Below are 14,703 nucleotides of genomic sequence, written 5' to 3' on the forward strand. Positions count from 1 at the left end.
AGTAGAGTGACGATAAACTACCCCGATCGAAGCGCCACAGTAATGCCCAATGAGCCGTTAAATCACAAAACCCCCTCCTTTCCAGCAGTAAGTTGGACGGACGAAGCAACCATCATTTCACTCTTCTCTCTCAGCTTCCTCTCTACCCAACTCGCTTCTCCCTCATCTTGTTCCTCATTTCTTCAAGAAAACCCCGACCTGCTTCTGCCATTGTTCTTCTCTCCCAAAGAAGGAAAGGTGAGCGCATCAATGGTGTTGATTCTGGCCAAGGCTTGGTCTTGCAACCCCGGGACTGAACCTATAACTCCCTCTCTTTTCTTCTTTTGGGTTTGTGATTATGGTTTCTTTTCTTTTATTTCTATTTGACAGTTTCTTGATGGACGCTGGAGCACCGGCCGAAGTGATGTCTATGGTTGGCCAAAACCGTCGAGGCTCATGGTACGAAGAAGCACAAGCATCCCGCCGAGACTACCGCAGACAAGCTCAAAGCCATCGCCCTGTCCAAGCCCCCCTCTCCGGGATCCCTCATTAAGCAAGTCCAGGTAATATCTCTTCTTGACGATCTTTTTCTCGATCTTGATCATGTTTTTTCATCTAACACGCAGTACTAGTACTAGTAGTACAACTTTCTGAGTGATCTTGCATGTGATTTTTGTGTGCCAAATGACGGTTCTAAATTCCTCTTTTGACCAAAACATGCGAGAGGTTGACACTGATTTCTTATAGATTACTTTCAACTACTCCCTCTGTCCCAAATTTCTTGTCTTAGATTTGTCTAGATATGGATGTATCTAATACTAAAATATGACTTGATACATCTGTATCTAGACAAATCTAAGACAAGAATTTTGGGATGGAGGGAGTACTTTATGAACATCAATGCTACCTTTGAAGAGGGTATATTTGCCTCAATAACTTGTGTTATGGATATTGCAAGTAATCACTCTGCTCTCATGCCTTTGAAGACATGTTCTAGTGTCTTTGTTCACTCATTTCTGTGCGTATATGTAGTCATATATGGAGTATAATATCGAAAATCATCTTATATTTCTGAATGGAGGTAGTAATAAAATATGGTTTCTGTTTGAATTAGAACCAGGTCCACGGTGGAGTTGAAGTTCTCAAAGTCATGCCGTGTGAACTGGAAGACCTGAGGATGAGTTCTACTGCTAAATTATCCAGCTGATGTGTCCTTGTCACCACGTGTCCTGAACTAGTGTTTTCATGTAGCATTGTTGTCGGGCGTGTTCTCGAGGCTGTACTTGACCACAACAATTTCCTGGCTGTGCCTTCGATTACGAAGGGTGTGGTTCTTGTAAAGCTTCCCAACAAGTCTGATGCGGCCTGTCTTCATGATCATGTTTATGAGTGGAAAGACCACTCTGTTAGGTTCTCCAAGGTTGACGAGATGGTGATGGTGCATGTAGACATCTCTCACGAAGTCCATGGCCTAGTCAGTTATGCGGGGTTCATCCCGTAGGTCGGTGGCAAGAAATAGTCTGCAGAGTTTAATTAGTGCAACTTTGCTTGTCTGTAGTAAGTACTATTGTTCAGTACTTGATTTGTGTTTGTGAACCCTGTATTGTTTATTAGTATTGCCGCTTTTGGTGTCTGGTCAGTCCTGAGAACGGTCTATGTTAATGTCTGTCCACTCAATTTAGTCTGTATATTTTGAAGTATCCAGATCATCTTTTTTGTGAGGACGGTTTATCAATTATGGTTACACTCCAATATCTGTATGCATTGCAGGGTTTATCGCACCCACCAGGATTTCCAGTCCCATGGATGTTCGGTCCATACGATTTGTCACGACCTTTGGACTGTCCTACTTGTGGGAGTAGGCGGGGCCCCTGCATGCCACCCGTAGTTGGACGATCAATCTTCTGTTTAGTACTTCGACATAGTGATTTCCTGGTAAGGATTCACTCATGTCACATCAAGTAAATCTTATTGATTTACTGTCTAAATCTTATTGATTTAATGTCATGTTTTCTTTCTTTTCCTGCAATTTTACGATGCAGGTTTTGCCATGTGACATTCATCACAGAATAAACCGTTTGGTTTGCTCTACGATGGGTATTTTTGCAGGTTTCACTTCTTATGTCGTGTCAGTAACGAAGGCACTGTCCATCACTTATATTACTGGAAAAAATTGGATCAGTCTCTTGTCTGAGTACAAGCTGAATCCCTATGATGAACTGTAGTTTGGTTTAACAAAAACGCCACAATTAGTCCTTCTCGCGTTTAAAAGAAATGAAGAAAAAAACTGGATCACGGTCACGAAGCCTAGTCAAGTTAGAAAGCTGATCATAGCAGACCAGACACGATCATCGCTGTCTCGCACATCGGTACCACCTTCAGCAACGGATCGAGCACCGGTAGTTGCTCTAGCACTGACAGCGGCAGCAGCTCAGTCTGATCCAGCTGAGGATTGGGCACCGACCGCGTCAGCGGATCAGGTGATCTACCGGAGGATCGGGCATGGACACCGGCACCTGCTCCGACACCGGCACCAGCTCTACAAGGAGCACCATCTCCGGCAGCAGCAGCGGCTTCGGCACCTGCACCAACACTTGCACTTGCATCTGCTCCGGCCCGTACAGCGGCAACCGAACGAGCAGTTGCACCGGCAATAGACTGGGTTGCAGTTCGCACTTCATATACCAAAGTCCTTACAAAAACCGACATGTCCACCTTCTTGGTAAGCATTGGCCGCCCAAGTGTTTCGTTCTTTTTTCTTTCCATGTTGTTTTGCATGATTCACCGTGTTGATCTAACTGTTTGGGTATGTCTTCTTGTTTGCAAACAGAGAATTCCTAGAGCAACGAGGGAGTCGTTCAACAATCCGGGCGACAGCGGCCAAGTTTCTCTTACCATGCGCATCCTTGGTGTGAATGAATCTGCTCAATATACTGTAAGTACAAAGGATGGTCGCATGATGATTGATGCTAAAGGATGGTCCAGGTTCAAATCTAACTCATATCTTGCGGTAGGGGATGATGTCAAAATCGAACTTTCTCGGCAAGGAGAGCTGGTCCAAATCAACTTTGAAATTCTTTAGTACTGCCGAACTAATCTATCCGCCGAGAGATTTTGATGTAATACTCTGGCATGGTGAAGCAAGTGTCCTATGTGTATAAGTAGTACGACAGTATCGTTGATAGAATTGCGACTCTGATTGCTGGTTAGGAACTGTCATTTGATTTCATTTCTACAGCTGTTGTGCTTTATTCAATTTGGTGTATTCGCCTTACGACAACATCTAAAACCAACGCCGTACCGACCGCTTGCAATATGAAAAGCGCTGAGGTAGAACACATGGGCCCCCAAACATGCAGGCCCACCGGCCTATGGCCCAAAGTCCAGAACCGTGAGCGTGTCTGAGTATTTCTCAGCTGAACCCCCATAATGCCAGTGCGTTGCACGTAACATCAAGATGCATTTGTATGAGTATTTTATCTTGTGAGAGAAAAGGATGAACGCGGGAAGGCCTTATTTGCAAATGTGGAGAGGTGTGTGGGTACCTTTTTGCAAAATTGCCATAGTTTCCTTCCTATCCGTCAGATATAAATCGGACGACCTATATTGCAGGATGACAGGCACACCATCATCACCAACTCATCTATACCGTGTTAAAAAAACTCTGTTTTTATAATTATATATGTTATATATATTCCCCTTGATTTTTCTTATGTATAAAGTTGTGATATAAAAGATCTTTATATTTCTTTATAGAGGGAATATCTCTCTGTCAAAAATATATTTATGTGTAATAACTAGTTACTCCTGTCTTTCTACTTCCTTGCGCTTATATGTGGGGCATCCGGCAACGGGGTCCACATGCCATATGCACAAAATTAGAGTGCACAACTGCACGGTAGACACACCCCGGTCGTAGCGCCGCATTAATGCCCAATGAGCCATCAAATCACAAAAACCCACACCATTCCAGCTTTAGCTGTAAGCTGGACGGACGAAGCGGCAATATTTCACTCGGCCTGAATCCCTTCTCCCTTGTCTGCTTGTTCAGAGAAAACCCCCGCTCGGCGATTGCATAGGGTTTTCTCATGGAGAACCTGGTACGAATTCTTCATCCATCCCCGATAAATCCAAGTCCCTTGGTCGCGGGTACTCCTAGGATGGCAACCGCCGCCGTTGATGCATTTTTCTTCCTACTGAATCTAGTGTGTTTCATTTGCAGTGCCAAAAGTGCGAGGACCCTACAGGTTTCTGCGCCCTCGGCGAGACGCCACACTTATTCCTTCTCATCCTAACACAAGATTTTAAAACGCGCATAGTATGTTCCTAGAATCCTCTTTTCTATCCGGGAGGGTGGGGTTTTTTGAACATGATGTCGACTAATTTGGAAATTTGGATTGCTATATTTGGATAAAAGGTACTAGTACCATGGTCAACACTGACGTGAAGGAGGAAAGTATTTCTAGATTTGGATATAGGGAATACATTGTGTTCTCATATTATTTTTCCTGCAGTGCATTCCTTGCTCTGCCAGAACACATGTACTCAAGATGCTCGGCCTTGCCATAACTGAATACACCAGTTTAATGGTAACAGTGAAGACAAGCCATGGATATGAGTTTCAAGTTGGGTTCATGAACCAAGAAGATCGCTGCTTTTTTTATGGCCGAACTTGGATAAACATTCTCAAGTGTTACATACTGAAAGTTGGCGCACGAATGTTGATGGAAATAGCAGAACCTGGTCTCATCTTCACTGCGATCTTCCACCCTGACGTCATTCCAATTGTTCATCCATGTTAGTTTTGTATCTGGTTCTTGCTTGTTGCCTCGATTACTTCTTAATCCACCTATTCTGTCTAACTAATCACAATTTAACTTTAGAAGTAGCCACGTGGGATATGTGTGCCACTGCTGCACTCGTTGAACAGGTCCAACTGTGTCGAGAAACTTATGGTACGAGCTGTTTTCTGTTATATATGTTGTTCATAAACTATTGCTTATACACAGTTTTACAGCAGTGATCTTCTTGAAACAGAAACTGCCCAGTTCTATTGTTCCTATACAGATGCCTGACCATGGTCGGGTCAGACTTGCGCTTGGTCACAACATGATGTTTATGTCGACCTACTCCATTCCCCTTGGAGGTGAAAAGATACTTATTCATGGGTGGTCTCAAATAATGAAGGCCCGTCCATCTTGGAGAATAGGACAGAAGATTATGTTCCTGCTTTTCCATGTCTCTAAAGCGAATATCCTGTTTATTGACCACATTGCGAGATGAAGCCGCTTTCAGAAGGTTGTGGATGCGCGGGGTGGCGCCTGGGCCTTGTCCTGGGGCTTGGCGGCCTCACCCTTGGTTAACTGTAGGCAAAGTAGTAGTGTTCGAGGCATGCTTTGTACAGTTTTGAACCTGTATAAGTACTCATACTGCTTTCAGCTATGGTTGTTAAGTGCCCCTGCTAGTTTCAGTTAAGGTTGTTAAGTACTCCTGCTGCTTTTACAGTCTGTCGTGTTTCTTTAGTCCTGTCTTCCTCCAGCCGCCAAAACCAAACCAGCGCCGGTGGGGCCGCCTACTTCCGCCCCCACGACTGGATGCGCCTCAGCGCACGCATCGCCGCCCCACCGTCTCCTAAATTGTTAACGACGTCGTCCTCCGCGCGCTTTGGTGCGCTCGCTGCGGTGCCGCCCTCTCGCGTTGTCAACATGGTCAACAAACAACAGGAATCGGCAGAAGTACGTGGAGAGGATGACAGTACGGGCCCACCATGTCAGCGTATGGAAAAATAAAATGCTTCCTCCTAGTGTTTTCCTGACATCTGGGACCCACGACATTGTGAGCGTATATAGTGAATAGACAAGAGAACATCACAAGATCGGTTGACACCTGGGATGTAGCTGCTCGAGCAGTATTTTTTTGTTATTGTTGAGACGGGGCAGGGTTTGAACTGGGCTGTGGCCCGTCTAGCCCAGGCTTATATTTTATGTTCACCATGTGACCAGCCCAGCTATTTTTCTTTGTGAAAATGAGCCGAGTTTATTTTTTCTGAAGAATACCCAATCCGGGCCTATTTATTTTTCTACGCCCTGATGGGCTGCAACTCTTTCAAGACGCCTACAAATCTTGAAAGTAATATGAAATTGGTTTTAAATATAAAAACAGATGACAAATTGGCAATTACTTTATAATTTCTGAATTTTTTCACATTTTCACATTCCTATTTCACTGGGCATTAACCTAATTTAAATATATCTTCAAAGTACTTTAAATCTGGCTCGACATTTCGGTATTAAAAATAGTTTGGAACCCACAGAAATATGCAAAATTGGCCCTGGCCAACCAAAAAAAAGGACGGCAATAAATTGCATAAGAAGTCGTAATGAGCTATATATAAATTATTAAAAAAAAGAGGGAATGGTCTGACTTATGGGCCTATTAAGTTGACGCGTATGCAAGATTTTTTTAGTTATTATATACGTCAACAAACGATTCTAGTAGACGTAACCGTTGGATGTCAATCCAACGACCGTCGTGTTTCTTCAATCTCTGATCTTCTTGCTCCAGCCGCCAAATCCAGCGCCGACGGGACCGCCTGCTCCCGCCTCCCGTGCAGGCCTCACCGCCCCTACTACTCCCACCGCTGGCCAGGGCATCCTTCTACTCACCCACACCCCCTGTTATTCTACGGCGACAGCAGCCTCACACCGCAGCCGAACCAGTGAACCCTCGTACTCCTCTCCGCGTGGGCATCCACTACCGCGTCTTCCCTGGCTCCGCGTCATCCCCTTCCTAGGCCTCGTCGTCGTCCACCGCCCTGGTGCTCTCGGCGCGGTGTGGTCAATGTGGTCAAGGAACGACTTCCATCGGAAGAGTACTATCATGGAGAGGCTGACAGCTGGGTCCACGGCAGCCGCAAGGAAGTGCCTCCTTATTACGCGAAAAATAATAATTCCTCCACCTGACAGCAGGGACCCACCGGACGGGCCACCGTATTTGGCAAAAAAACGTTTTCCCCCTGACTGCAGGGACCCATCGGACGGGCCACCGTATTTTGCGAAAAAATGTTCCCCCCGCTGTCAGCTCGGACCCACCGGAAGTGCCTCCTTATTACGCACAAAAATGAATACTCCCCCTGCTAGCTGGGACCCAGTATAGTGGGAGGCTGACTTGTGGGCCTACTAAGTTGACGGGGACGGAGGGCTTTGTCAACTTAGTCAATATGCACGATTCTAGCTCCATTGACCATACGATGTCCATCCAACGGCCGTAGTGCCTCTTCAACCTCTGCTCTTCTTGCTCCAGCCGCCCAAACAAGCGCCGGTCGTGCCTCGTGCTCCTGCCTCCTGTGGCCGGCTGCGATGCCGCGGAGGCCTCACCGCCCCCTACTACTCCCACCGCTGGCCAGGCCATCCCTCTACTCACCCACACCCCCCTGTTATTTTGCGGCGACGACAGCCTCACACCGCAGCCGAACCAGTGAACCCTCGTACTCCTCTCCGCGTGGGCATCCACTGCCGCATCTTCCCTGGCTCCGCGTCGTCCCCTTCCTAGGCCTCGCCATCGTCCACCGTCCTGGTGCTCTCGGCGCGGTGTGGTCAATGTGGTCAACGACCGACTTCCATCGGAAGAGTACTGTACGTGGAGAGACTGACAGCTGGGTCCACGGCTGATACGTCTCCGTCGTATCTATAATTTTTGATTGTTCCATGCTATATTATATTCTGTTTTGGACATTATTGGGCTTTATTATAAACTTTTATATTATTTTTGGGACTAACCTATTAACCGGAGGCCCATCCCAGAATTGCTGTTTTTTGCCTATTTCAGAGTTTCGCAGAAAAAGAATATCAAATGGAGTCCAAACGGAATGAAACCTTCGGGAACGTGATTTTCGGAACGAACGTGATCCAGAGGACTTGGACCCTACGTCAAGACATCAACCAAGAAGGCACGAGGTAGGGGGGCGCGCCTACCCCCCAGGCGCGCCCTCCACCCTCGTGGGCCCCATGTTGCTCCACCGACGTACTTCTTCCTCCTATATATACCTACGTACCCCCAAACTACCAGATATGGAGCCAAAAACCTAATTCCACCGCCGTAACCTTCTGTACCCATGAGATCCCATCTTGGCGCCTGTTCCGGAGCTCCACTGGAGGGGGCATCGATCACGGAGGGCTTCTACATCAACACCATAGCCTCTCCGATGATGTGTGAGTAGTTTACCTCAGACCTTCGGGTCTATAGTTATTAGCTAGATGGCTTCTTCTCTATTTTTGGATCTCAATACAATGTTCTCCCCCTCTCTTGTGGAGATCTATTCGATGTAATCTTCTTTTGCAGTGTGTTTGTTGAGACCGATGAATTGTGGGTTTATGATCAAGTTTATCTATGAACAATATTTGATTCTTCTCTGAATTCTTTTATGTATGATTGCTTATCTCTGCAAGTCTGTTGAAATTATCAGTTTGGTTTGGCCTACTAGATTGATCTTTCTTGCAATGGGAGAAGTGCTTAGCTTTGGGTTCAATCTTGCGGTGTCCTTTCCCAGTGACAGTAGGGGTAGCAAGGCACGTATTGTATTGTTGCCATCGAGGATAACAACATGGGGTTTATATCATATTGCATGAGTTTATCCCTCTACATCATGTCATCTTGCTTAAAGCGTTACTCTGTTCTTATGAACTTACTACTCTAGATGCATGCTGGATAGCGGTCGATGTGTGGAGTAATAGTAGTAGATGCAGGCAGGAGTCGGTCTACTTGTCTCGGACGTGATGCCTATATACATGATCATACCTAGATATTCTCATAACTATGCTCAATTTTGTCAATTGCTCAACAGTAATTTGTTCACCCACCGTAATACTTATGCTCTTGAGAGAAGCCACTAGTGAAACCTATGGCCCCCGGGTCTATTTTCCATTATATTAATCTCCCGACAACAAGCTATTTCTAGCGCCGTTTTTATTTTGTTTTCTTTAGTTTGCATCTTTATCATAAAAATACCAAAAATATTATCTTATCATATCTATCAGATCTCACTCTCGTAAGTGACCGTGAAGGGATTGACAACCCCTTTATTGCGTTGGTTGTGAGGATTTATTTGTTTGTGTAGGTGTGAGGGACTTGTGCGTGGCCTCCTACTGGATTGATACCTTGGTTCTCAAAAACTGAGGGAAATACTTACGCTACTTTGCTGCATCACCCTTTCCTCTTCAAGGGAAAACCAACGCAGTGCTCAAGAGGTAGCAACGGCCGCAGCAAGGAAGTGCCTCCTTATTATGCGCAAAATAATTATTCCTCCACCTGACAGCGGGGACCCACCAGACGGGCCACCGTATTTTGCGAAAAAACATTTCCCCCTGACTACTGGGAACCATGAGCTACATCTTCGCACGCAAGGAAGTGCGTGCAAAAAAAAATGATTCGCCCCCTGACTGCTGGGACCCACCAGCTACATCTTCGCACGCAAGGAAGTGCCTGACAGTCGGGACCCACCTGGTCGAAGCGTTCGTAGCATTGTCATTCTGGTCATGAACATGTACGTACATACTGGTCGATGTAGAGGCGCACACATGTCATAGTAGAGGCGCGCACGTAGCATGTACACGTACATACAGCGGCCAGGGTGCAAGAAAGTAACTACGGCCACGTACGTACATACGAGCGGGGTCTCGAATGCCTACTCACGCGTACGTACGGCCAGGGCTCGTGTACATGGCTGGGTTGGAACGGAGAAACAACGTTGTCATCGTGTTCATGGGGAGCCAACCGGCTGGGTCGGAACGGAATGCGTCGTTGTGTTCATCGGGAGGGCTTGGACGGAACAACCGATGCAAACGAGGCCTGGCGTATCGCGGAACAGAGGAAACGGCCTTGTGTTTGACTGGCCACGTTCGAAACAGGATCATGTTCATCGGGAGGGGTCTGGCGTACCGCAAAATGGAGGAAACGGACCTCCTACGGTCGAAACGGGGGTCCTGTTGATCGGGAGTGGTGTGGCGTACCGCAAAACGGAGGAAACAGACTTGTGTTGGAGCGCTACGGTCGAAACGGGGGTCCTGTTCATCGGGAGGGGTGTGGCGTATCGCAAAACGGGACTCCACGGGATACTGTTCATCTCCACCATCGACCCCCTCCAGCCTCCACGGGCTACTGTTCATCCACCGTCGACCTCCTCCAGCCTCCACCTGCGACTGTTCATCCACGGGCTCCTGTTCATCCAGCCTCCACCGTGCGCTACTCCACCGGCTACTGTTCAACCAGCCCTCTCCATGGGCTCCTGTTCAACCACCCCTCCACGGGCTCCTGTTCATCTAGCCCTCCACCGTCTACTGTTCATCCCGCCCTCCACGGGGTGGTCCTGTTCATCCAGCCCTCCACGGGGTCCTGTTCATCCATCCCCAACCGGCTCGATCGATCGGGGTCCTGTTCATCCAGAGGCAACACCATGGGGTCCTGTTCATCCACCCCCACCGGGAACTGTTCATCCAAACCCCCTAGCAACGCTCATTGTTCATCTAGAGGCAACACCACGGGGTCCTGTTCATCCACCCCCACTGGGAACTGTTCATCCAAACCCCCCAGCAATGCTCACTATTCATCCAGAGGCAGCATCGATCGGCTTCAGTTAGCAGCAGTAGCGAAGGAACCACTCGATCGGGTTCAGTTAACAGCCATCGATTGATCGCTCGGGTTCAGTAACGCGTAGCCTGTAGTGCAATCGCTCGGGTTCAGTTAGAGCCCAACGCCTCGCACCCACACGCGTGCGTGTACGAGAGAAACACGCATCGCTCGGCCCCGACCACCCACCGTAACCGGGAACACCTTGATATTTTCCTCGCCCTCGCTTCTACCACGGTTTTTTCCGTCATGGACGGCCCAAAGAATGTCATGCAGCTGCGTGTTCGGCCCGCCCAGGACAAAAAGCCCATTTTCTGTCATGAGTTTTTGTCATAGAAGTAGGACCCCACCACATCTATGATGATACCGTGTTTTGTCACAATTATTGTCATAAGTATGATAGAAAAAATTTCGTTCGGCCCAATATGTCACGGATGTGTCTTTTTTTTGTAGTGGCTCTCTATGGAGGTAATACCCTACTTCCTGCTTGATTGATCTTGATGAATATGAGTATTACAAGAGTTGATCTACCTCGAGATCGTAATGGCTAAAACCCTAGAAGTCTAGCCTGTATGACTATGATTATGATTCTTGTCCCTATGGACTAAGCCCTCCGGTTTATATAGACACCGGAGGGGACTAGGGTTGTACAAAGTCGGTTACATAGAAAGGAATCTTCATATCAGGATGCCAAGCTTGCCTTCCACGCCAAGGAGAGTCCCATCCGGACACGGGAGATAGTCTTCGGTCTAGTATCTTTACAGCCCATCAGTTCGGCCCACGTCCGGACGCTCGAGGACCCCCTAATCCAGGACTCCCTCAGTAGCCCTTGAACCAGGCTTCAATGACGAGGTGTCCGACGCGCAAACTGTCTTCGGCATTGCAAGGCGGGTTCCTTCTCCGAATACTCCAACACAGCCTTCGGACGCAACGAACATGTCCGGCTCTGCAAAACAGATACCACACACCACCGCAGAGGAAATAATATTTTGCAAGTCCAATCTGCTGACAACTTTTCTGCAACGTGATATCACGTCACCACCCGGTTATTATATCGAACCGTTTTTTCGCCCGTCGCTCCACGTCTTGTCGAAGCAGAGATCGTGTCCCCTTATTGCGGGATCCTCATCAATACGGGCGTGGGTATCCCAACCGTCCTATTGGCATGATTCCTTAAGAATAGGCAGGTTTTAAGGCTTAGGAGGAGGCGTTCGGTATTCATTGCCTTTATAAAGGGACCAAGACCCGTCTTGCTTCTTCACGCCAACCCTTCTCCAGCTTCGAGCTCCACCACCCAAGGTTCAATCTAATTGTGTTGAGCTTCCCAGTCATGTCCGAAACCTGCTCTCAAGGTCGGTGGATGGCTTCTTCTGTCATAGAGGAGGATATTACGAAGCTCCGAGCGGCAAGATACCTGACCGCGGAAATCCCCCACAGGCTTCCTGCTCAAGGGCAGGTTATCCCTACTCCCAGATCCAGCGAGAGGGTCGTATTCGTCTCCCACTTCCTCCGAGGGCTAGGGTTTGCTCTCCACCCCTTCGTTCGAGGGCTCATGTTCTATTACGGGCTAGATTTTCATGATCTAGCTCCGGACTCCTTTGTTCACGTCTCGGCATTCGTTATCATATGCGAAGCCTTCCTTCATATTCCCCCACACTTCGGCTTGTGGCTCAAGACCTTTAAGGTGAAGCCGAAGGTAGTCAATGGGAAACAAGCGGAGTGTGGTGGTGCTACGGTGAGCAAACTTATCAACGCTTTTTGGCTAAAAGGATCCTTCACAGAATCTTCCGACTTATGGCAGCGGGAGTGGTTTTACATCACTGAACCCCGCGGCACCAAGTGGGAGGCTACACCCGCGTTCCGATCTGGTCCTCCAATTCAGCTTGCATCATGGATCAATAAGGGGTTGGACTGGGGATCAATCGACGAAGTGCAGACTCTACAGAGCCGCATCCGGAGCCTTATTGAGAAGGACATCGGACTTATCAACGTAATCCAAGTAATGCTAGTCCATCGGGTCCTACCATGCCAGCGGCGGCCTCTTCGCCTGTGGGAGTTCAATCCGGAAGGACCACGAACCCTTCAGCACTTCTTCAGCACAACGCACAAAGGAATGTGGAAATTATTCTTCGAGGCAGGAAAACAGAGGACGTCGGCCTTGACTGCAACCATCCGGATACCTTGGTAAGCACTTGACTCTCGAATATAGCTTAGATAAGCATCTCATAATAAGATACTGAGAAAACCATCTTCTTCTAGGGCTGGATAAAGAAGGTGGAGCGAATCAGGTGTTCGGCTCCTCTTCCCGAAGACTCAGCTAGTCCCGTGCTAACAAGGATGCTGGTCCCGGCGCCATACCAGGTGCCGGTGGAAGAGGACAATGAGGAGAGCGGGGAGGCAAAGGTGGCTTCCATCCCAGAGGTAAACCACACACTGTGTCCGGGGAGATTAAGGCCCCCTCTTCCAAAGACAAAAGAGAAGGAGAAGCTGACATCCTTTCTCCCTATGATAAGAAAAGGGCCGCCTACGAAAGTTGGGAGGTAAGGGCTCCTAAGCGAGGCAAGACGCCCCTGTCGGGTGGTTCAGGCTCGGAAGGTGATGTTGTCGCACAGTTCCTTCGTAAGGACAAGCCTCCAGCCGAATCGTAAGTGAACAAAGGTGTTTTAAACATATCCCGTTCCTTTTCTCATTACAAAGGTAACATCTAGAATATGTGTTTTGTAGTCCGGCACACGGTCTTCCTCAACAATCCTCATCCTCGGGGGACCTTCTTCCAGAGATGATGGAAAGCGAGATGCCTCCACAAGCTTCCTCGCCCAACAGGGCAGACGACGTCGAGGTGTCGTCCCGGAGGATCTCTCCAGATCAACAGAGGATAATGGAGACAACGCCCCAAGGTGAAACTTTGGCCGCCCAGGGTCCGAAGTGTGCGGTCCCTACGGGGGTAACATTAAAGGCTCCGGACTATTCGGTTTACAGCGGGAGACGACTCTAGGGTCAAGCAAACATATCCTTTCAAAGGGAGTCCGTACTCCTACAGCTGCTTCCAGGAATCCGAAGGCACCGGGTACACTGATGGACATGTTGCGGTATTCGTCCATCTCAGAGGAGCATCGTACCTTGATGGGTACGGTGGTTGAGAGGATTCTGTCTGCGAAAAACGGATTGAATGAAGCCTTCATGGGCCTGCTAAGAGGCTTTGAGGTATGTAATGTTATATTTTTGATTGTCCTCTATATGCAAAATGCACCTGTGTATAGATAGTAGCCCTTGAGACTCTAGTTGGCATCCAAAGGGAGGCAATGAGAGGATCGAAAAAGATGTCCCCAGGAAATAATCTAATTAATTGAAACACATGCTGTTACCTCCATGACGACTGCCCACGCTATAGAGATTGCAGGTCTGGAGCACAAACTTGATGTGGCCGATAACGACATCATGCTTATTAACAGGCGACTCGACGAGGCGCAAGGTATGTGTTGGGGCGGTCAGTGTATGCATATATAATAACATGAGCACGAAGCTAGAATTATATTCCGAGACATGCATATCTGTAGATGGTGCTGCCGCGGTTGAGACCCTTCGGGCTGAACTTCCCGAGCCAAGGAGCAAGCTCGGATGAGTAATGTGGCTGCTAAGAAGGCAGCCGATGAGTTAGAAGCCGGACAGGCTGCTCAGCGCCACTATGAGGAGAGAATGTCCACTATGGCGCGCGAGCTGAAGGAAGCCACTGTCCGGTGCGAATTCCTCGAGAGGGATAACAATGCCAAAGCGGCCGATCTTGACAAGGCCTTACAAGAGGCAAGAGAAGCACGATCTGAGTCTAGAGCGGCTCGGGAAGAGATCTGGCAAGCTGGGGAGATAGCGGCCGGTAAGCCTTTCTTATTACAGACTAAATTCGGCGATCCGAAGTATTCCCCATTTAATCAAATGTGGAGCTCTCCACATGCCTTTTCGGACTTGCCGAAGAGCGCCTCCGATGCGGCGCAGTTTTACGAAGCGCAAGAAGGGTATGCAACGGAGAAGCTTTTCTGGTCACAATTCGGCACACCGAAGCGCCCGCTGTTGCTGAACGAACAGATGGCCCAGTGAGCTGAGCTC

Source organism: Aegilops tauschii, chromosome 1, assembly GCF_002575655.3.
Source record: "Aegilops tauschii subsp. strangulata cultivar AL8/78 chromosome 1, Aet v6.0, whole genome shotgun sequence".
In the NCBI taxonomy this organism is placed as follows: Eukaryota; Viridiplantae; Streptophyta; class Magnoliopsida; order Poales; family Poaceae; genus Aegilops; species Aegilops tauschii.